The sequence below is a fragment of the Cryptomeria japonica genome, chromosome 1 (genome assembly GCF_030272615.1).
Source record: "Cryptomeria japonica chromosome 1, Sugi_1.0, whole genome shotgun sequence".
Lineage (NCBI taxonomy): Eukaryota > Viridiplantae > Streptophyta > Pinopsida > Cupressales > Cupressaceae > Cryptomeria > Cryptomeria japonica.
This window is the reverse complement of record NC_081405.1, coordinates 397,362,204-397,382,691: the sequence shown is the minus strand read 5'-3', so window position 1 is coordinate 397,382,691 and position 20,488 is coordinate 397,362,204.

The following is a 20,488-nucleotide window of genomic DNA, read 5'->3' as shown; positions in this document are numbered from 1 at the left end:
TATTTTGCGCTGTTAGGAGAGCAATGAGAGCATTATCGTCGGTGCAAATATCTAAAGTGGGTTTGTCTCATTGGCCCCACTCAATGAGTTTAGGATGGACAAGATGTAGCTCATGTGAAGTGGGAGGGGTTACGGGGGTGATGGTATTGATGTAAGCGTCCAAGAAGATATCTTTCTCATATTCATAAGGCATTTCATGGAATTCCTCTTCGTCAGTGCTTTCGATATCCGAAGAAGGACTAGAAGGGGCACCAACGATAGTAATCTTAGGCACCGGGGTGTACCCCAAGCCTCTATTGTATCTGTAGGAGATAGGATTTATGGGTGTTTTTCTTCCTTTCTCCTTTGGTCCCAAGCCGTGTCCTTTGTAACCCATTTTTTCAACTATGGAAGATGCTTTTGGGTACATTTCTTTGGATATTCTTGTTGGATCTTCATCTTCTTCCTGGTACAACCATGAAGAGATATCTACTTCGAGGCTCTCATTGTCAAGTGGGCCCCATTGCTGGAAGGTGGTGTTTTGGTATTGCATGACTAGTTTTGGGTCTCTTTTTATCTCTTTTGGTTTGCCAAATGACTTAGGAGAGAGAGGGAGGTTGCCTATTAATAAGACGTCCTCCAATTTGTATTCTCCATAGCCATTGTCCAAGATCTTGATTTTATTATCTGGTTGGGATGATGTGGAGGCAACATTTGATGTGTCAAATGGAGGCATTGGCGAGGGTCTATTTAGTGGGCAATGATATAGATGCTTCCCCTCTAATAGTTTGCAATATTGAAAAGGCTGGGGATCACCTTTGATAGTGATCTCTCTTTCGTTATAGGGGAATTTGATGCATTGGTGATAGGTGGAGGGTACGATCTGTAAGGAATGAATCCATGGCCTCCCAAGGAGAATGTTGTAGGGGAGATCAAGATCTAGTACTTGGCAAGGGGTTTCAATTGTAATGGGGCCCACTTGAAGAGGTAAGGTGACCATGCCTTTTGAAATTCTTTCTGCATCATCATATGCCTTTATTGTGATCCTTCCTGATGTGTCTATCAGATCCTCAGAAAGTCCCAATTGTTTTATTAATTTGTATGTGTACAGATTAAGCCCGGCCCACCATCTATCAGGATATGTTTGACCTTGTGCTTGTGGATGAGAGCTTCGATGTGCAAAGGTTTGTTATGGTCTTCATCTGCGGGAGCATCTTTGGAGTTAAATACAATGTGCTACTGGGCAGCAAGGTTTCCAATGAGGGCTTGGAATTAGGTGGCGTTGATGTTATCTGGAATGCGTGATTGGAGAAGGGCTTGTTCCAAAATTTATTTACGGACCGGGGAGGTCTTGAGAAGTTCCAAAATGGAGATCTGCGCGAGTGTCTTCCCAAGTTGATCAAGGAGGTCATATTGGCAGGTGGAAGACATGGGTGGGGGGTTTGGTTGGGGAGGAACTCCTTGGATGGTGACTCTTCCTCAGCATGTAGTTGCATTGCAGTCAATTTGGAAATGGGAGGTGGAAGGCGTGGCGCCTTGAATGATTATCCGAGCAGGATTTGGTCTGCTTTGGGAAGAAGGATGATTAACTCCTTGGATGGTTATGACATTGACATTATTGTCTGTAGGTTCAATGTGACCTACCAAAAAATCAAAACTAGTTACGTGATTAGAGTGGTCATAACCCATTGCATTAGATGATGAGCCTTTTCCTTTATCATGCTTCGGGAAGGGTTCCTGGTACATTTTGAGTTTGTCATTGTTATTACCAGGTTTTGTATTTGCTATCTCAATCTCACCTCTATCAATGAGATCTTGTATGTAGATCTTCAGTTTCATACACTTTCGTGTATCATGTCCCTTGATACAATGGTATTCACAATACTCATTTTCATTATACCATCTTGGTTTAGGTTGATTGGGGTCAAACGAGCGAGTGATTGGAAAAACCACTATACCTACTTGGACAAGTTTTTGAAACACCACTTCAATAGGCTCAACCAGAGGAGTGAAATCTCTTGGAGTCCTGTTATTCGATCGGGGTGGTCGTCCCTGGATTGAGACATTGTTGTGAGGTTTTTGTGATTGATTTTGGTTGTTGAATTGATGATTGTTGGTGGTGGATTTTGGGGGAGCGGCCACGGTTTGGACCCGCTTTGCATCAGTTATACCATCATTAACCACATTTTTGTTTTTGGACCAGAATTTTGGCTTGTCATTATAATAAGAGGAAGAACTTTGTGTTGATTTCTGGTAATGTTTCAAGGTTCCTTCCTCCAACAAGACACGTTCGAGGGCAAGGCCATTATCTGTCAATTTTTGGAAGGATTTGATACTTTGAGATATTAAAGGTCTTGAAAGTTCAGGCACCAAATTCTTTTGGAATAGCTCAATTTGATGTTGTTCTGGCATGTCCCACTTGAATTTCTTGATAAGATGTCACCATCTTTGTAGGAAATTGGCAAAGGTTTCTTCGGGCCTTTGTTTTGTATTACATAGGTCCATCATAGAAACATCATTACCCATGTTGTATGAATAGTGGGCCACAAATTTTCTCCCAAGTCTGGAAAAGAGACAATGGAACCTCGTGGTAAAGATGAGAACCATGCCAAGGCGTCTCCCGTGAGACTCTTGGGAAAGAGTCTGCGAAAATAAAGGTCACTATAGGAGACTTCCTGGCATAAGATGTGGAATTCTCGAACATGATCGTGGGGGTCTCCTTTGCCTTCATACTTGGTGAATTTAGGAATCTCAAATCTCAGGGGATATGGTGCAACTGATATAGACGGATCATAATGACAAGGGCAAAACTCTTCGAATGAGTAAGTTTTCCTTTTATTAGTCCTTTGTTTCATGTCCTTGATGATATTCTTCATGTCTTGAATTTCCTTGATGAGGTCTTGTTGTGGGCTTTGATAATGATGAAGTGTATTTGCTCCAAGAATTGGATGAACCAAAGAAGGTGCACCACCACCAATATATTGATATGATGAGGAGGTGGGAACGTGGGATGTGATGACCGATGTCGGTGGGGTTTGAGGGACAGTTGGTTGTGGTCCACCAACTGTTGTGACGGGATTGAATACGGCCCAGATAAAATTTGCAACATTGTTGGGAGGAAGGGAAGTTTGTGGAATAGAAATTTGTGGTTGAATAGAAGGAGGTGGTATAGAAGTTTGTTGGAGAATGGATGAGATCAGATTTGATAGTGGTATGGATGGTAAGGAGGAAGAAGGTGGGATGGAGACCACAGTGGGAGGTACCATAGGTGGCATTGATTGAGCCTGGATGATTGATGGGGCTGCAATTGATTGAGTTTGAATAGTAGGTGCAACACTTTGTGTGGGAGCGAGGTCTCCTTGTGGTTGTTGGGTGAGAGCGGATCTATTAAATTCAGGTGGAAGTTGAGCTCCATGTTCAAGGAGAGTTTTCAGAAGTGCAGTAGGATTGTGTTTAATAAACTTTTCCATCATCTCTTGGTTATAAGAATCCGCTAGGAAAGTTTGCACTTCTGGACAAAGTTCATCTTGGTTAACCATGTCAAGATTTTGACTTTGATCTTGATTGCTAGGTTTCCCACTTTGTGTATGATCTTGCATGGGATCTTCATATAGGACACCAATGTTTGGCATGCCATATTGTTGTTCAGCCATCTTTTTCTTTTGGGATCGAGTTGCGACCATACATGATATTTGTGATGAAAAGACTTAGGAAAAATGTGATGAAAGGACTTAAGAAATTTGTGATGAAAGGATTTAAGAAATTTGAGGATGAAAGGACTTAAGAAATTTGTGATGAAAGGATTTAAGAAATTTGAGGATGAAAAGAGTTGAGAAATTTGTGATGAAAGGATTTAAGAAATTTGAGGATGAAAAGACTTGAGAAATTTGTGATGAAAGGATAGGAAAAATGTGATGAAAGGACTTAAGAAATTTGTGATGAAAGGATTTAAGAAATTTGAAGATGAAAGGACTTAAGAAATTTGAGGATGAAAGGACTTAAGAAATTTGTGATGAAAGGATTTAAGAAATTTAAGGATGAAAAGAGTTGAGAAATTTGTGATGAAAGGATTTAAGAAATTTGAGGATGAAAAGAATTGAGAAATTTGTGATGAAAGGATTTGAGAAATTTCAGGATGAAAAGACTTGAGAAATTTGTGATGAAAGGATTTAAGAAATTTGTGATGAAAGGACTTGAGAAATTTGTGATGAAAGGATTTGAGAAATTTCAGGATGAAAAGACTTGAGAAATTTGTGATGAAAGGATTTAAGAAATTTGTGATGAAAGGACTTGAGAAATTTGTGATGAAAGGATTTAAGAAAATTGAGGATGAAAGGATTTAAAAAATTTGAGGATGATTGATGAAGAAGGTATGGTAGTGATGGTTTAGAAGAAACTTGAGAACTAGGTTGTCTTTGACATGAATACGACTTAATGGAGGATCGATTTGAATGACAAGTTGTATGAAGGGATATGACCACCCTGATTTGGATGATAATAGGTGTTTCAAAGGACAAACTTGAATGTTGACGTAGAGGATAAAACTCTTAGCTTCTCTCTTGGGCTTATGAAAAATGGGACAGACAGAGTTTTGATGCAATTTTGGACTTTGTGTGGGTAATGACCTGGACAATTGTTTATCTTGACAAATGTTTTTGCAAAGTGTTTGGGGATAGTGATGTGTTTTTAGTCTACTCTTGGCAAGTATGTATCAAACAAAGCAAACACAGTGATCAAATGCATATTATATCAAAGACACTCATGCTCATATACAACATTCTTAAGGCTGGCAAGGACAATAGTCATTGAATCCCAGTTGGTTTTCCATCTACACTTACCCAAAGCAGACACTTAGATGCTTGACCCCACTAGCTCCCCTCCACGACACTCACTTCTCGGGCCAGCCAAGCATCAATTCCCATGAAAACTCCTCATGGTGAACTTTGTGTCTCTACTAAGGGCCGTAAGAATATGGGACGCTTCAGAGGTCCAACCTCCTGCACCAATGACTAGAAGGTTTTTGGCCACTATGAACAAGGTGTTTATTAAGTCTTCCCGTTAGGAGCTACCCTTCGAAGTTGCACAAGCGCAATTGAGGCCTATAGCCCAATGAAGCACCAAGAACTTAGTAGTCACGCAAGCATGATTGAGCTCTCTAGGATCCTACTAAGCACCCAATGTGAGAGTGAACTCTCATATAGCCCCAACCATTAACCCTTTCGTAGTCAATGGACTATTTATTATAGTGAGTTGGGAACCCCAGGTCCGGGTGTACTCACTTGGGTCGTTCCCCTCTTACCTTCTCAAAGAGCAAGTTGGGAGGGTAGGCTCGCTAGAGGTAAACACACAATCAAACAAGAAAAGGTTGGAGGGTCTGGATTTTTGCTCATCTAGTAAGACGAGAGCATACTTTCCTACCTTTACGCTTTTCTTAAAGACACATAAGACAATGGTTCATTCCATTTTAATTAATATCTAGGTGCCTAGTTTAAATAAATGCACAATATTTGGTTAAATCAACTAGGCAACCTGCAAAACCACTTGATTAGTAGTTTGAAAAATGGAGTCTTCAAAAAGCGTCCTACAAAACAACTTGATTAGTAGTTTGGAAAAATAGAGTCTTCAACAAGCGTCTTGCAAAACAACTTGATTAGTAGTTTGGAAAAATAGAGTCTTCAACAAGCGTCCTGCAAAAAACAACAAAATGACAAAAATATTAATTTTTTTTAATTTTTTGGGAATGAATAGAAAAATATGAATAAAAACTTTTTACTAATGACAAATGTGGATTTGAAGAAAGCTTTGATGGGCAAATGGGGTTTGACTAGGTTTTTGCCACTTTCCAAGGGATAGGCAAGTGAAAAATGGGGATTTTGGAGGAGAGATGAAGGAATGGGAAAACTTGTCCAAGAGGGACAAAGAAGCAAAAGCTGGAGATGGATAATATGAGAAAAATTTGGAGATGATTGGATAAAAGGGGGAGTTATGACAAACCCTAAAAATAGAGAAATATGAGATTTTGGGCTTCAAAAAGTGGATTTTTGGGATAAGGCCTCCAAGGAAGGAAATGTGGAAAATGGCAATGCAGAGAATTTGGTGAAGTTTGGAGGAAAATGGAGTTGAGATAAAGAAAATGGAGTCTGGATTTCTGATTGTCTAGATAGACGAGCATAATCTCCTACTTTCACACTTTCCTGCAGTCAGACAAATTATATTTAAACAGAGCAGATAACAGGAAATGAAAAAAAAGAAATGCAGACTATAGTTAGTGCCTAAAAATTTTAGACAAATTAACAGAGCAGACAGTAGCACTAAACAGATAGAAAAGTCTCAAAAGTCCGGATTTCTGATTGTCTAGATAGACAAGAGCATACTCTCCTATTTTCACACTTTCCTGCGATTAGAGCATACAGTCGTGTTAAACAGAATAGAAAAGTGAAAGGTCTAGATTTCTGATTATCTATATAGACAAGAGCATACTCTCCTACTTTCACACAGATTATAATTAAACAGAGTAGATAACAGAGCAAATAACAGATTGGATAACAGGAATTCAAATTCCCACAAAAATGCTCGCGCTAATCGCAGAGCTATCGTGCTGAAACTGAAACTGAAACAGAAAAGAACAGAAACAAAAATGAAACAGAAACAGAAAAGAAGCTGTTGCGCAGAAATACAGAGCCGCTATTCTGGAACCTGCAAAAAAAGATTTTTTTTTTTTTCTACAGTCGTGCTATTCTGGAACCTGCATCTCACAACTCACAAAAACCTAAACAAAAATATTAGTTCTTAGGGACGTGGGTCCCACTGGGCATGCCAAAATGAAGAGGGGAAAATAGATTTGAAGGTCAAATGATCAAAACATAACGAAATAAACATGCAGAATGCTAAAATATCATTAAAAGACCATTTCACCTTGCTATTTTACCTTCTCCTTCGGATTGAGTTTGATGAAGTGAAGGCACCCCTTGATAATGCTCCACTTGATGTGCTCCTTTGATTGTTGGATGTGGATGGCTCTCCAATGTTGTGCACAAATGAAATGGATTTGAAAAATGATAAGGATGAGATGATCAAGTTGCCAAGATGATTTCCTGGGCTCAAAAGGGCATCATAAACTTACTGGATTTCAAGATGTTTAGAATGAAGGGATGGAGCCCTATTTTATAGGAAGAGGAGAGGAAAACAGATGGCTAGGATGAATTCGAGATGAAGGGCTAATATTTACTTGTGAGCTCACACAAGGTCCAAGAGAGGGCGTGGAGACCAAGAAATATGCCTTAAAGGCATTTCGTATCTCCACACTCCACAAGATGCATTGGAGGAATTAAAAATTCTCCCAAAAAGGATATCATGGGGATTGGAGGAATAAAAAGGAATTAAAAATTCCTTGGGAGAGGGGATGCCTAGAGGAATGTGTGATTTCAAAAATCTTACATTCACCTAGGAAAAGAGCATTTAAAGCTAGTGGCTGGATGAAAAGGACAAAGAGTTGACTTTGTGACTAATCATGATGATTAACCATTAATGACTCATTAGGAGGGGGATTAGAGGAAATGTTAGGTGGGATTAATATTTGTAGGAGAATTTGACTAGGAGAGAGAATGAGTGGAGGGAATAAAAAATTAGAAGAATAATGTTAAGTGAGTTTAGGGAGTTTCTAGAAGAATGAATTAAGAAGATGATTTGAAATTAATTAGCTAAGAGGAAGATGTGTGAGGATTTGATTTTTTTAGAAGAATAAAGAAAGGGATTGATTTATTAAATAAATCAATCATATGCTATAGTGACAATATTAATTATATTTAATTAATATTGAGAGGAATTTGAATTAACATAATTAATTAATTAATTATGTGAGGAATTAAAAATAATTAAAATAATTATTTTTAAGTGTCTACACCACCACTCCCATTGAACAAATAAGGTACACTCAGACTTGTGAAACTAGGTGGAGTCGATACCCCGTACCTACCCGGTACTTGTACCTGCAATGCCCTGCATCAAAGAACCACACATGCATATAGACATATATAAACGACACAAAACACACACCGATGAAGGAGAATTGTGATGTTCCCTGTCTCATCGGAATGAGTGAAGGAAAATCATCCCCTCGCACCCCATACACTTACAAACATGAAACATGAATATAACACATTGCACGTATAAAGTAAAAGTGTCAGTCCATGACAGTTATCCAATAAACATCACATTTAACACCCATAAGGAAAGACTGCATGACATTGTAAGTCAAATTAAAGCATATCACCATACTACATAATATCTAAGTAAAATATCACAATAATGTATACATTAAAAAAGTCAACAAAAGTCAAACATGAGTCTAAAAGTCTGATCGAGAAAGGGGTACTACAGTTGGTTTGTGTTGAGGTAGACCCAAATCTTCAAGTAGTCTTCTAAGCTACAAGGCTTCTTTGGAAGCGTTAGTGCATCCTTTGTACTCAACTTCAATGGATCCAAGAGAGGTAGATTGTTGCTTTTTACTATTCCAAGAAATTGCTCTTGAACCAACCAAAAAATAATAACCACAAGTAGATTTCCCATCATTGGGATCTCCACCTAGATCGGAATCAGTAAAACCTTTTAAAGTAAAATCAGAATTTGCATCATAAAACAAACCTACATTAATAGTTCCTTTAATATATCTTAAAATTCTTTTAGCAACTTTAAAGTGTGTTTGTTGAGGTTTAGACATGAATCTTTAAACCAAACCAACACTATAAGCAATATCTATCCTAGTAAGAGTTAAATATTTAAAACTTCCAACTAATTGTCTATACAAAGTAGGATCAACAAGTGGAGTTTGCATATCACGCATTAACTTAGTGCCTCATTCAATAGGAATTGAAACATGGTTAGCATCGTTAATTTTAAACTTGTCTAAAATATCTTGAGCATATTTAATTTGAGATAGAAAAATACCATAACTGGTTTGCCAAATTTGCATTCCCAAAAAATACTGTAAAAGACCTAAATCAAACATTTGAGATTTTTGATTGAGTTAAAACATAATTTCAGAAATCAAATTATCGGAACTTGAAGTTAGAATTAAATAATTTACATATAAAATAATAATCACAATGTCATCTCCACTATGTTTAATATACAAATTTGGATCATTTTTACTTCTAATGAAACCTTGAGAAAGAAAGAATGCATTAATCGTAGAATACCATTCCCTAGGAGATTGCTTCAAACCATAAATTGATTTCTTTACCTTGCAAACTAAATGTTCATTACCTTCCTTAACAAAACCAGGAGGTTCAGACATATAAATTTCCTCATGTAAATCACCATTAAGAAAAGCACTTTTAACATCCATTTGGTGAATAGGCCAATTCATTCTAGAAGCTAAAGCAAGCACAAGTTTAATTGTAGGCATTTTAGCAACATGAGCAAAAGTCTCAGTATAATCTAAGCCTTCAATTTGAGAAAAACCTCTAGCAACTAATCTAGATTTAAATTTACTAACTTGATTATTAGCATTCAATTTAGTTTTATAAAGCCACTTGCAAGAAACAATATTTTTACCATGAGGCAAGGGAACTAGATCCCAAGTTTGGTTAGAAATTAAAGTATCATATTCTTCCTTCATTGCTTTTTGCCAATGTGGTTGATTTTTAGCTTGATCAAATGTTTTAGGATCATTAGAATTCATAATAGTAGACATTAAAGTATAATTACAATAATTAACTCTTCTAGCTTGAAGTCTATCCATTCTAGCTAAGTATTCATCACTATCTTGAATTAAAGATTTAAACCATTTAGGTCTTCTTTAAGAAGTAATAGATTCATCACTAGAAGAAGAGTCATGAGGAGTAGAGTTATTATTATCATCATCACTATCACTAGAAGGAATAAAAAGAGATGCATTAGGAGTAGGGTTAAGAGAAGGAGGTTGGTCCTCCACAAGCACAGCTTTGCTTTGAGCAAGTTCATCATCCTCCAGTTTAGAACAATCATGAATGCCTTTTTCTGCAATACAAACATCTCTTGCAATTTTTACCTTGTTAGTAATAGGATTGTAAACTCTATAACCTTTAGTATTTTCATCATAACCAACTGTAGACACCTAAAAATGTCTCATTGATCATGTACTAATTATTCCTCTAATTGATTAAATAATCTTTATTATTTAATTAGTTTAATTAATATATTTCTTCTAATTTCATTTTTCTTCATCATCTTATTAATTATTCTATTTTCCTATTCTATCATCATTTAATCATTTTAATCATTTTCTAAATATTAATTAAATATTTATTATTTAATTAATTCTGATTAATTCCCCAATTTAAATAATCTTTATTATTTAAATAAATTAATTATTCATTTTCTATTTCTATCATCATTTCAATCATTTTCTAAATATTAATTAAATATTTATTATTTAATTAATTTTGATTAATTTCCCAATTTAAATAATCTTTATTATTTAAATAAATTACTAATTATTCAATTTCTATCTCTAATCATCTAATCATTCAACCCTCTTCTAAATATTAATTAAATATTTATTATTTAATTAATTGTGATTTAATCTTTTAATTTAAATAATCTTTATTATTTAATTAAATTCCATTTCTAAATAATTAAATAGTTTCTTTAAATTATTTAATTAGCTAATTAATTCTTCTAGTTCCCCAAATTCTAATTTCATTTAATTTCATTTCTTCTAATTTCTTCCAAATTCAAATACATGTGCATGATTTCAAAAACCAAATTGAAAATCAAAGTCAAGTTCTAAATATATTCAAATACTAAATTGAATTAATAAATTCAATTATTTGAATAATATCTCATGCAAAGATTAAATTAATAATCTAAATCTAAATGCAAGCACATGCTAAATTAATTAATTCAATCAATTAATTAATTAAATCATTTATCTCTTCAACTTCTATTTCCATCTTTCAGTTAGCTTTTCCTAAATTAAGCTCTCTGTGTCATCCTCTTTATTTCTACCAATCATCCTTTTTCTTCGTTCAGTCAGCTTTTTCTCAATCAGTTGACTCAATTAATCTATTCAATCTATTGAGTTTCACTCCTACAATCAGCAGTTCAACTATCAACTTGCATTTGAGCTCACCTCAGTTCACACCTCTTGATCAATCTGTTCCACCTTTCAATCAATCTTCTCCAATTATCTATAAATTGAGCATCCAATCTCCATTTTCAAAAATCATGAACTTTGAATCTTTGTGTCACTTGCAGGTTACCAACGCAATATCTGAGAGCCATCATACCACAAAGAGGAGAAGAGCAATGGAAGCAATACGCAGTCACGGAATAGGGAGTTTTTATAGATTGAAATCATAATTCCTATTTTGGCTTGATTGTATCTTTTCATTGTCTAGTTTGTTAGATTTGTTGATTAGATAGGGATTCGTGATTTCCTTTGTGCTTCTAATTGATAGCTTTGTTTATTTGAAGAATGAATTCTAGCATGTGTTACATTTTGGTGAACCCGACATGAACTAACAACAATTTAACCTTTTTCTATGTTCTGTGTGATTTTTGCAGATTGTGCGGATTTTTCATTTTTTTTGCAAATTGCATGAATTTCGAGAAAAGATTTTCCATCATGCAATCAAGCTTACATCGTCACGTAATCACATAGACATAATTATGCATTCGACCCTTCGGGGTCACGCATTCATCCAGACAGGGTCACGCAATCGCCCTGTCCGGATCACGCAATCGCCCTTTCTATGTCACACATCCGCAGGGTTAATTGCTCTTTTATTTTTCTTCTGTCTGTTATTAATTCTGTATAATTCTATCCTAAATTTCATTAATCCAGGATCAAAATTTCTTTTTACTTCAGGATTTGATTAACAAAGTTTATGGCAAGAAAAGTTCAGTTCAAAATTTTAGGTGCGAGAAGGACGAAACAACAAAGGAGGGAAGCTAAATGATATCAAAAATTTCTCCAAGCAGAAAAATTGATAAAGGATTCAGAAGAACAACTGGCCTTAGATAGATATAATAGCCTAGTTCTTTCTTATACAGTTAAATATGATCTAATCAATATTGAATGGATGATGAGGGATTTGGCTAGGGCTTCACAATTGGTTTCGCAGGTTCCTGATCGGGTTTAGTTTTCTTGTATTTTTTAAATTTTTTTGTTGTCTGCATTCTATCACACAATCAACCTGTTAGTGCTATGCACTCGAGCAGATAAAGTCACGCATTCGCTCTGTCAAATTTACGCATTCGCTCTGTCAGATTCATACATTCGCTCAGTAATTATCACGCAATCGCTTAGGTAATATTACGCAATCGCCTCTGTCAAGTTCTCAGTTTCTATTTTTTGTTGGTTTATTTTGGCTACTAATCTTCTGTTTACAGCCTGTGGTGGATTCACAAAGAGGATTAGATTAGTAATTTTGCATGCACATCTCACACTTCAATTTTTAGTGTTTAAAATCAACAACAGTTAAAAATGACATGCATGCACATCTCACACTTCAATTTTAGTGCTTAAAATCAACAACGGTTAAAATTGACATGCATGCACATCTCACACTTCAATTTTAGTGCTTAAAATCAACAACAGTTAAAATTGACATGCATGGATAATCTTACACTTCGTTGTTGGTGCTTAAAATGAACATGGGCTAAAATTGACATGCATGTATCTCACACTTGGTTTTTGGTGCTTAAAAATCAAACAAATGGTTAAAATTGACATGTATGCCTTCATTCTTGGATTTGGTGTTTAAAATTGACATGCACATGCGGATCTAACACCTAAATTTGGGCTATAAAATGAACGTGAATCAGGCTGCATTAGATTATATCATTTTTCATTTTCTTAAGGGAAAAGAACTTTTCATTGTGTCTGGGGTGGACCTACAATTGCACTAACTGACTTTCTACCCACCATTGGGCTTTTGGGAGAAAGAAGGAAGGTGACAACGACATCCAAATTTTCTTTTTGTTCTATGTAGTGAGGGGTATCTTTCACTGGGGATTTCATCACCCCACAGAGGTACTTCGAATTGGGATGCGTTGGGGATATCATCTCTCCCAACGTACTCTCGAGGGGGTTTTTCAAGCCGCTATATAAATATACTGGTTAGGCAGCTAGAGTGTTGAGTGAATTAGACGTATGTGGGGGCCTTCCTTGCACCAATAAGCTCAACTAAAGCCTTAAGTGGCTTGCTCTGAGAATCAATCGTTGGATCAAGATCCTTCGAAATCTAATACTAAGAACCAATTTAGTTGCCAAAAATCCTACATTCAGTGGTTCCGGGAGTGCGGATCGTACCCCATAGATACCCTTCATGTACCTTACACTATGATACAAAAATCCCTCAGTTATAAGATCTTCGGATCTTCGGGGTAAGAGTGACTAGCATGCCCGAGAAGTGTGTGCCGTGGAGTGGAGCCAGTGCTGCTAGACTCTCTATCTGTTCATTTTGTTTCGGTATTTTATTGTAAGGGGCTCACTGAATGGTGTCCACTATCCAGCCTAAGATTGTATTCTGTGCTTTTTTATGTATCATTGTGATAGACCAGTATTGAGTCAGTCCCTTGGGCTATTTCAGGCCCTATCCCACGTATCTCCAAATTTTCTAAGATTGTATGAAATTTGAGTCAGTTAGCTATACATACCTACCAACCATTGTTCTCAGATTTGGAAAACTACAAAATATTGTCCTACACACGAAGTTACCAAAAACAAAGTCCATTTTGAAACTGATTCTCAAAACATCCTTACATATTTGTGACCCTAGGAAAGTCTTTTGCATAGTCCAACTTACATCCTCATTATCATCCTATGTCTTTTGCATAGTCCCACTTACATCCTCATTATCGTCCTAGATCTTTTGCATAGTCACACTTACGTTCTCATTATCGTCCTACATAGTCACACTTACGTCCTCATTATCGTCCTACGTCTTTTGCATAGTCCCACTTATGTCCTCATTATCGTCCTACATAGTCACACTCACGTCCTCATTATCGTCTTAAAGTCTTTTGCATAGTCCTTATATAGTCCTCATTATCATCCTCATATACATCCTTATCTAGACCTCATATACGTCTTCTTAGTTCATCATCATTTGCATAATCATCCTAGAAAGTCATACCCCAAACGTCCAAAACACAATCAGAGGATCAATCAAACTCAACCTCAACTCAAACAAGTTGGTCAAGTTCAATCAAACATTGTCACATTCAGAGAAATGGAGAAAATATCTTACATGTTGTGATCCTAGGTCCAAACCAAATGAGCAAACATCATGGATTGGAATTATACATTTCATAGGGAAGGTGGAGGATTCACCCCTTCCATTCCTATTCCATCGCCATCCATAGAAACCTTAGCTCAACAAATCAAAACTTTGCAACAACAAGTGATTGACATGACTAGTCCTGACAACCATAGGGGCTGGTTAGAAAACATGATGAGAGAAGTGATAGCCACGAGGGGATCAGTATCAGACCAACCTTCTTCCTCTTGTGAAACCATTCAAACATGCCAACCTTCATTCTTCAACAAAATTATTCCTACCTTAGTTCAACCAACATTAGAATCATGTAAACCTTCTTTTTCTTTCAACCCACTACATCAATCATACCAATCACATCAACCCAGCATTTAAACCTCTTTCAACCAAAATCAAACCCTATTCAACCAAGGTCCAAATCAAAATTCATATCAACCCAACATTCAAACCTCATTCAACCAAAATCGATTCCCTTTCAACCAAAGTCCAAATCAAAATTCACACCAACCCAACATTCAAACATCTTTCACCCAAAATAAAACCCCTTTCAACCAAAGTCCAAATAAAAATTCATTCAACCAAAATCAAACATATTTCACCCAAAATCATACTCCTTTCAACCAAAATCAAATCCCTCTCAACCAGAGCCCAAATCAACCATATCCATCCACCATTTCATCATCCACTGAAGTCACACAAGATCAATCCATGCCATCTCTATCTAATAACACAACCTCCCAATCGCTATCCATCATACAAATCCAATCTAATTCATGTCATGATTTAGAGAGTCTTATTCGAAATCCTTCTTCATCAGGCCAAAATGTTGAAACATTCCAACAATCTCCCATGCATTTCGAAACTCCTTCCCCGTGTCAAGAGGATGATCCAAAATTAGAAGAAATGAGTCCTGAAACAAATAAAGATCAAGAACAACCACTTCCATCCTTCCCAATTTTTGATCAAGATCCCACCGACCAAGAATCTTATGATGATCCCCTCACTCTTTTCTATTCCATTCATAATCAAACCCTTCCATCTCAAGAACAAAGTTTCCTTTCGAGTCCCATCCAACATCCACCTCCTAAGAAAGATCAAGCCATCCCTTCCATCCTCCCTAATAATCCCTTTACAAACCAAGACTGAATCATACCTTTACCTTCATGTCCTAAACAAGAGCCCATTATTTCTCCAAATCTTGATCAAGGTCCCTCCATCCCTTCATCTCCATGTCATAATCCTCCATGTTCTTCATAAGATTTCCTCTCAAACAAATTTGTCATTTCTCCTAGTTTCTCTCATGATTCCTCTACACAAGTTATTCATGAACCCCTTATCAATGAAATCACCATTCCAGGTTATACTACACAGAGAATCTTGTCAACAATTGTATGTGAGCTATCATCAAATACCAAGGTCCTGACAAAAAGGAGCATAACACCAACTAATGAGATCGACACCCGGTTGACTTCATCATCCTCTTCAAGTGCATCACTAAAAATAAGCATAACACCCGCTCATGTCACGACTTTGAAACCAAAAACAATTTGTCTCATACACTCACACTTGAAAGACTGGGGGCAAGAGAATCTACCACGGTTGGATTGCATTGAAAATCATAAGGCTATAGCTGAATTCAGGGGTTCCAGAGCTGGATTTCCCTCCAATGATCCAAAAAACCCCAAAACTAATAAAATCAACATTGGAGATGCTGAACATATACACCCAGTTGAGTCCTTATATCCTATTGGAAAACACATCTTTATCCGACTCTTTAAACAAAGACCAATGAACTACCTACACAAATATTATACCTAAGGGCTGGGTTAGTTTAGGTTTTACTTTCTGCATTGAATATCATATCATTTAAAACACAACATTCCATGTCGTTTCTTTTTTAGATGCATTGCATTCTTAAATTTTTTTTTCCACATTCTTCTATGGAAGCATCAAATAAAATAAGGCAACTATTTGAGTTTATCTTTCATTGGCATCTAAAGAAAACAAGGGTCATCTCCCTTCTTAGATATTCAAACATGAAGTTTTTGGGGTTCTAAAGTCATTCATTCTCAACATTACCCTGTGACGACGGTTTACTTATGGTTGGGTAGTGGTTTCACTATTTGAGACTTGTTAACCTACAATCTATCAATTGCTATATCTCACACCTTAATAAAATCTCTAATTCATTCTAGACACCTAGTTGATCATATGACTAGTGAAAAATCTAAAATTCTACTTCAGCTCCGCTGTAATTGTCACACCCAAGTAGGTTTCATTACTTACAAGTCAAGGCAAGAAAATAAAAATAAAAAGAGCTATGCCAAATATCCATCTAAAGGCAAATAGAGCAATGATATATAACTAAAATATCATGTATACAAATGCGATAAAAAGCTTGACTATGGGAACATGCAAGTAACTCCATCAGGGCTATGAACGCCTACTAGCAATGGAGCAATATTTGAGAAATTATAGTCTATAACCTCATCGGAGCTCTCAAGGCTTGTTGGCAGCGAGGCTCTATTCGAGGTGCTTTTGAAGTTAGAATAATCCATGTAGCTAGTCGTATAGGATGCTAAGGATCTTTAGTGAACACAAGAGCGAGAATTAACTCATCTGCACACACATGGGCAAAAGAAGATCAAAGTTTCAAGAACCAATGGGGAAGTTTTCCGCGTCTCCATTTGTAAATCCAAGTCACTAAGTGTGTTGAGATGAGTGTTTCGAAGGGCCTTAGAGATCGATTGACTGCTTATTTATGAAATGTTTTGTACCTCCATTTCAATTGGTGTATTCAAATGCAAAAACTAACACAGTCAACCTTGTTTGAATAGGAAACACATCTTCATCTTGCACGTTGCATTCACATAGGTCATTTCAAAAATTTATTTGTCTCCATATGCATTCTACAAATCATCATGTCATACAGGTCTGCACACTAGGAGCATAATTGAAAAAATCCAAAAAATCAGATAAAATCCTTAAAAAAATCCAAAAAATCAGATAAAGTCCTGAACAAATCCAAAAACATTGAAAAACTCAAAACCCAAAAACATTGAAAATCATGAAATACCAAAAACATCCATATAAAGTCCTGAAAAAAATCCAAAAACAGTCAAATACGATCCTGAAAAAATCATCCAAAAACAGTCAAATACGATCTTGAAAAAATCAACCAAAAACATTCAAATATCGATCTACATAATCCAAAAACATCGCAAAAGCTCTTGGAAAAGAACTAAAAATAAAAAATCAATCAATTAGAAAAACTTGCAATAAAGTGTCTTGTGAGAAACAAATATCCTAGCAGCTATCCAACAAATGCTTTGCACGAAGTTAACAAAGGATATGACTATCCAGTCAAACATCTGCAATCAACTGATCAAACTGTCTTATCAATCGTATCATATCCATATCAACGTGATCATTATCTTGTCTTAAACAAAAGAGGATACACTCAAAATCAGATAGGTCAGTCTTAAATGGGGTCCACAACTTTCTGAGATCAGACATTATCAACCATCACATCAAACAACTGAGAACGAAGGCACAAGGTCAGTATAGCTGTTGAATTTTGTCTGGGTCAGTCTTTATCTTTTTATCATTTGGTGATAGATATTGTTCCTATGATACTCAAGGATGTCCACAAGTGACTAGAGGAGCTATGATGGGCATTATCTTTTTCTTTGTTTGTTGTTTGTCTGCTACGTGTTTGTTTCTTCAATGAGATATATTTACATCTTGGTTCCTTATACCTTGATGTGTAAAGCTCCATTGTTCAATAATAAGGCTCAATGATGAATATATATTACACAATAAATAAATGACACAGGTTCATGATTCATTCCATTTCATTGTCATTTCATCTCATATGTTTATTGCTAGTTTGCTGATTCTTTTCTCATCATCTCTTTCTAAATCATTTTCTATCATCTAACATTTATTCTATTTCATTCTAAGGTTCATTCTCTCATATTCTATCTCAATATCATCTTCACATCACCTATCTTTATCTCTAATCAACTAACCATTCTTCTATCTTTCATCTCACATTCTTTTTTTTTTTCGAGAGATCATTCATGTCTTTAATGCACAAACAATCTCTCGAGGGGGCATTACACCCTAAGTGTCATCGGGGCATACTGGGGCAATTTTTTGTTTCTTTGAAACAACGTCTTTTTGACATTGTCTCAAAGAGGGGCATATGTAGACACCTAAAAATGTCTCATTGATCATGTACTAATTATTCCTCTAATTGATTAACTAATCTTTATTATTTAATTAATTTAATTAATCTATTTCTTCTAATTTCATATTTCTTCATCGTCTTATTAATTATTCTATTTTCCTATTCTATCATCATTTAATCATTTTAATCATTTTCTAAATATTAATTAAATATTTATTATTTAATTAGTTATGATTGATTCCCCAATTTAAATAATATTTATTATTTAAATAAATAAATTATTCATTTTCTATTTCTATCATCATTTCAATCATTTTCTAAATATTAATTAAATATTTATTATTTAATTAATTCTGATTAATTTCCCAATTTAAATAATCTTTATTATTTAAATAAATTACTAATTATTCAATTTCTATCTCTAATCATCTAATCATTCAACCCTCTTCTAAATATTAATTAAATATTTATTATTTAATTAATTGTGATTTAATCCTTTAATTTAAATAATCTTTATTATTTAATTAAATTCCATTTCTAAATAATTAAATAGTTTCTTTAAATTATTTAATTAACTAATTAATTCTTCTAGTTCCCCAAATTCTAATTTCATTTAATTTCATTTCTTCTAATTTCTTCCAAATTCAAATACATGTGCATGATTTCAAAAACCAAATTGAAAATCAAAGTCAAGTTCTAAATATATTCAAATACTAAATTGAATTAATAAATTCAATTATTTGAATAATATCTCATGCAAAGATTAAATTAATAATCTAAATCTAAATGCAAGCACATGCTAAATTAATTAATTCAATCAATTAATTAATTAAATCGTTTATCTCTTCAACTTCTATTTCCATCTTTCAGTTAGCTTTTCCTAAATTAAGCTCTCTGTGTCATCCTCTTTATTTCTACCAATCATCCTTTTTCTTCGTTCAGTTAGCTTTTTCTCAATCAGTTGACTCAATTAATCTATTCAATCTATTGAGTTTCACTCCTACAATCAGCAGTTCAACTATCAACTTGCATTTGAGCTCACCTCAGTTCACACCTCTTGATCAATCTGTTCCACCTTTCAATCAATCTTCTCCAATTATCTATAAATTGAGCATCCAATCTCCATTTTCAAAAATCATGAACTTTGAATCTTTGTGTCACTTGCAGGTTACCAACGCAATATCTGAGAGCCATCATACCACAAAGAGGAGAAGAGCAATGGAAGCAATACGCAGTCACGGAATAGGGAGTTTTTATAGATTGAAATCATAATTCCTATTTTGGCTTGATTGTATCTTTTCATTGTCTAGTTTGTTAGATTTGTTGATTAGATAGGGGTTCATGATTTCCCTTGTGCTTCTAATTGATAGCTTTGTTTATTTGAAGAATGAATTCTAGCATGCGTTACACCAACAAAAATAAAAGAAGATTTAGCATCTAATTTTTGTCTTTTCTCCTTAGGTTTGTGAACATAAGCCGTGGAACCAAAAATTCTTAAATTCTGCAAATTGGGCTTTCTACCAGACCAAGCTTCTTTAGGAGTTTTATCCTTTAAGGCTTTGGTAGGTGCTTTATTAATTAAATAAGTTTCACTAGGCATAGCTTCAGCCCAAAACTTGTAATCCATATTTTTTGCATGCAATAAATATCTAGCCATTTCAACAATGGTCCTATGCTTCCGTTCTGCCACACCATTTTGTTGTGGTATAAGGAATGGTAAGCCCCTGTTTAATTCCAAAAGATTTCAAATAAGCATTAAATACATTATTGACATATTGTCTCCCATTGTCAATACGAAGAATCTTAATTTTAGAACCAGGTTGCCTTTCCACAAACATATGAAATTCAGTAAACACATCAAGCACTTGATCCTTACTATGAAGGAAATATATCCATGTTCTCCTTAAAATCATCAACAAAGGCAAGAGCATACCTTGAACCTTGGATGGAGGGATTCTCCATGGAACCCAAGAGATCACTATGAACTAGATGCAATTTAGTATATGCCCTCCAAGATTGACCATGAGGAAAGAGATCCCTATACATCTTACCA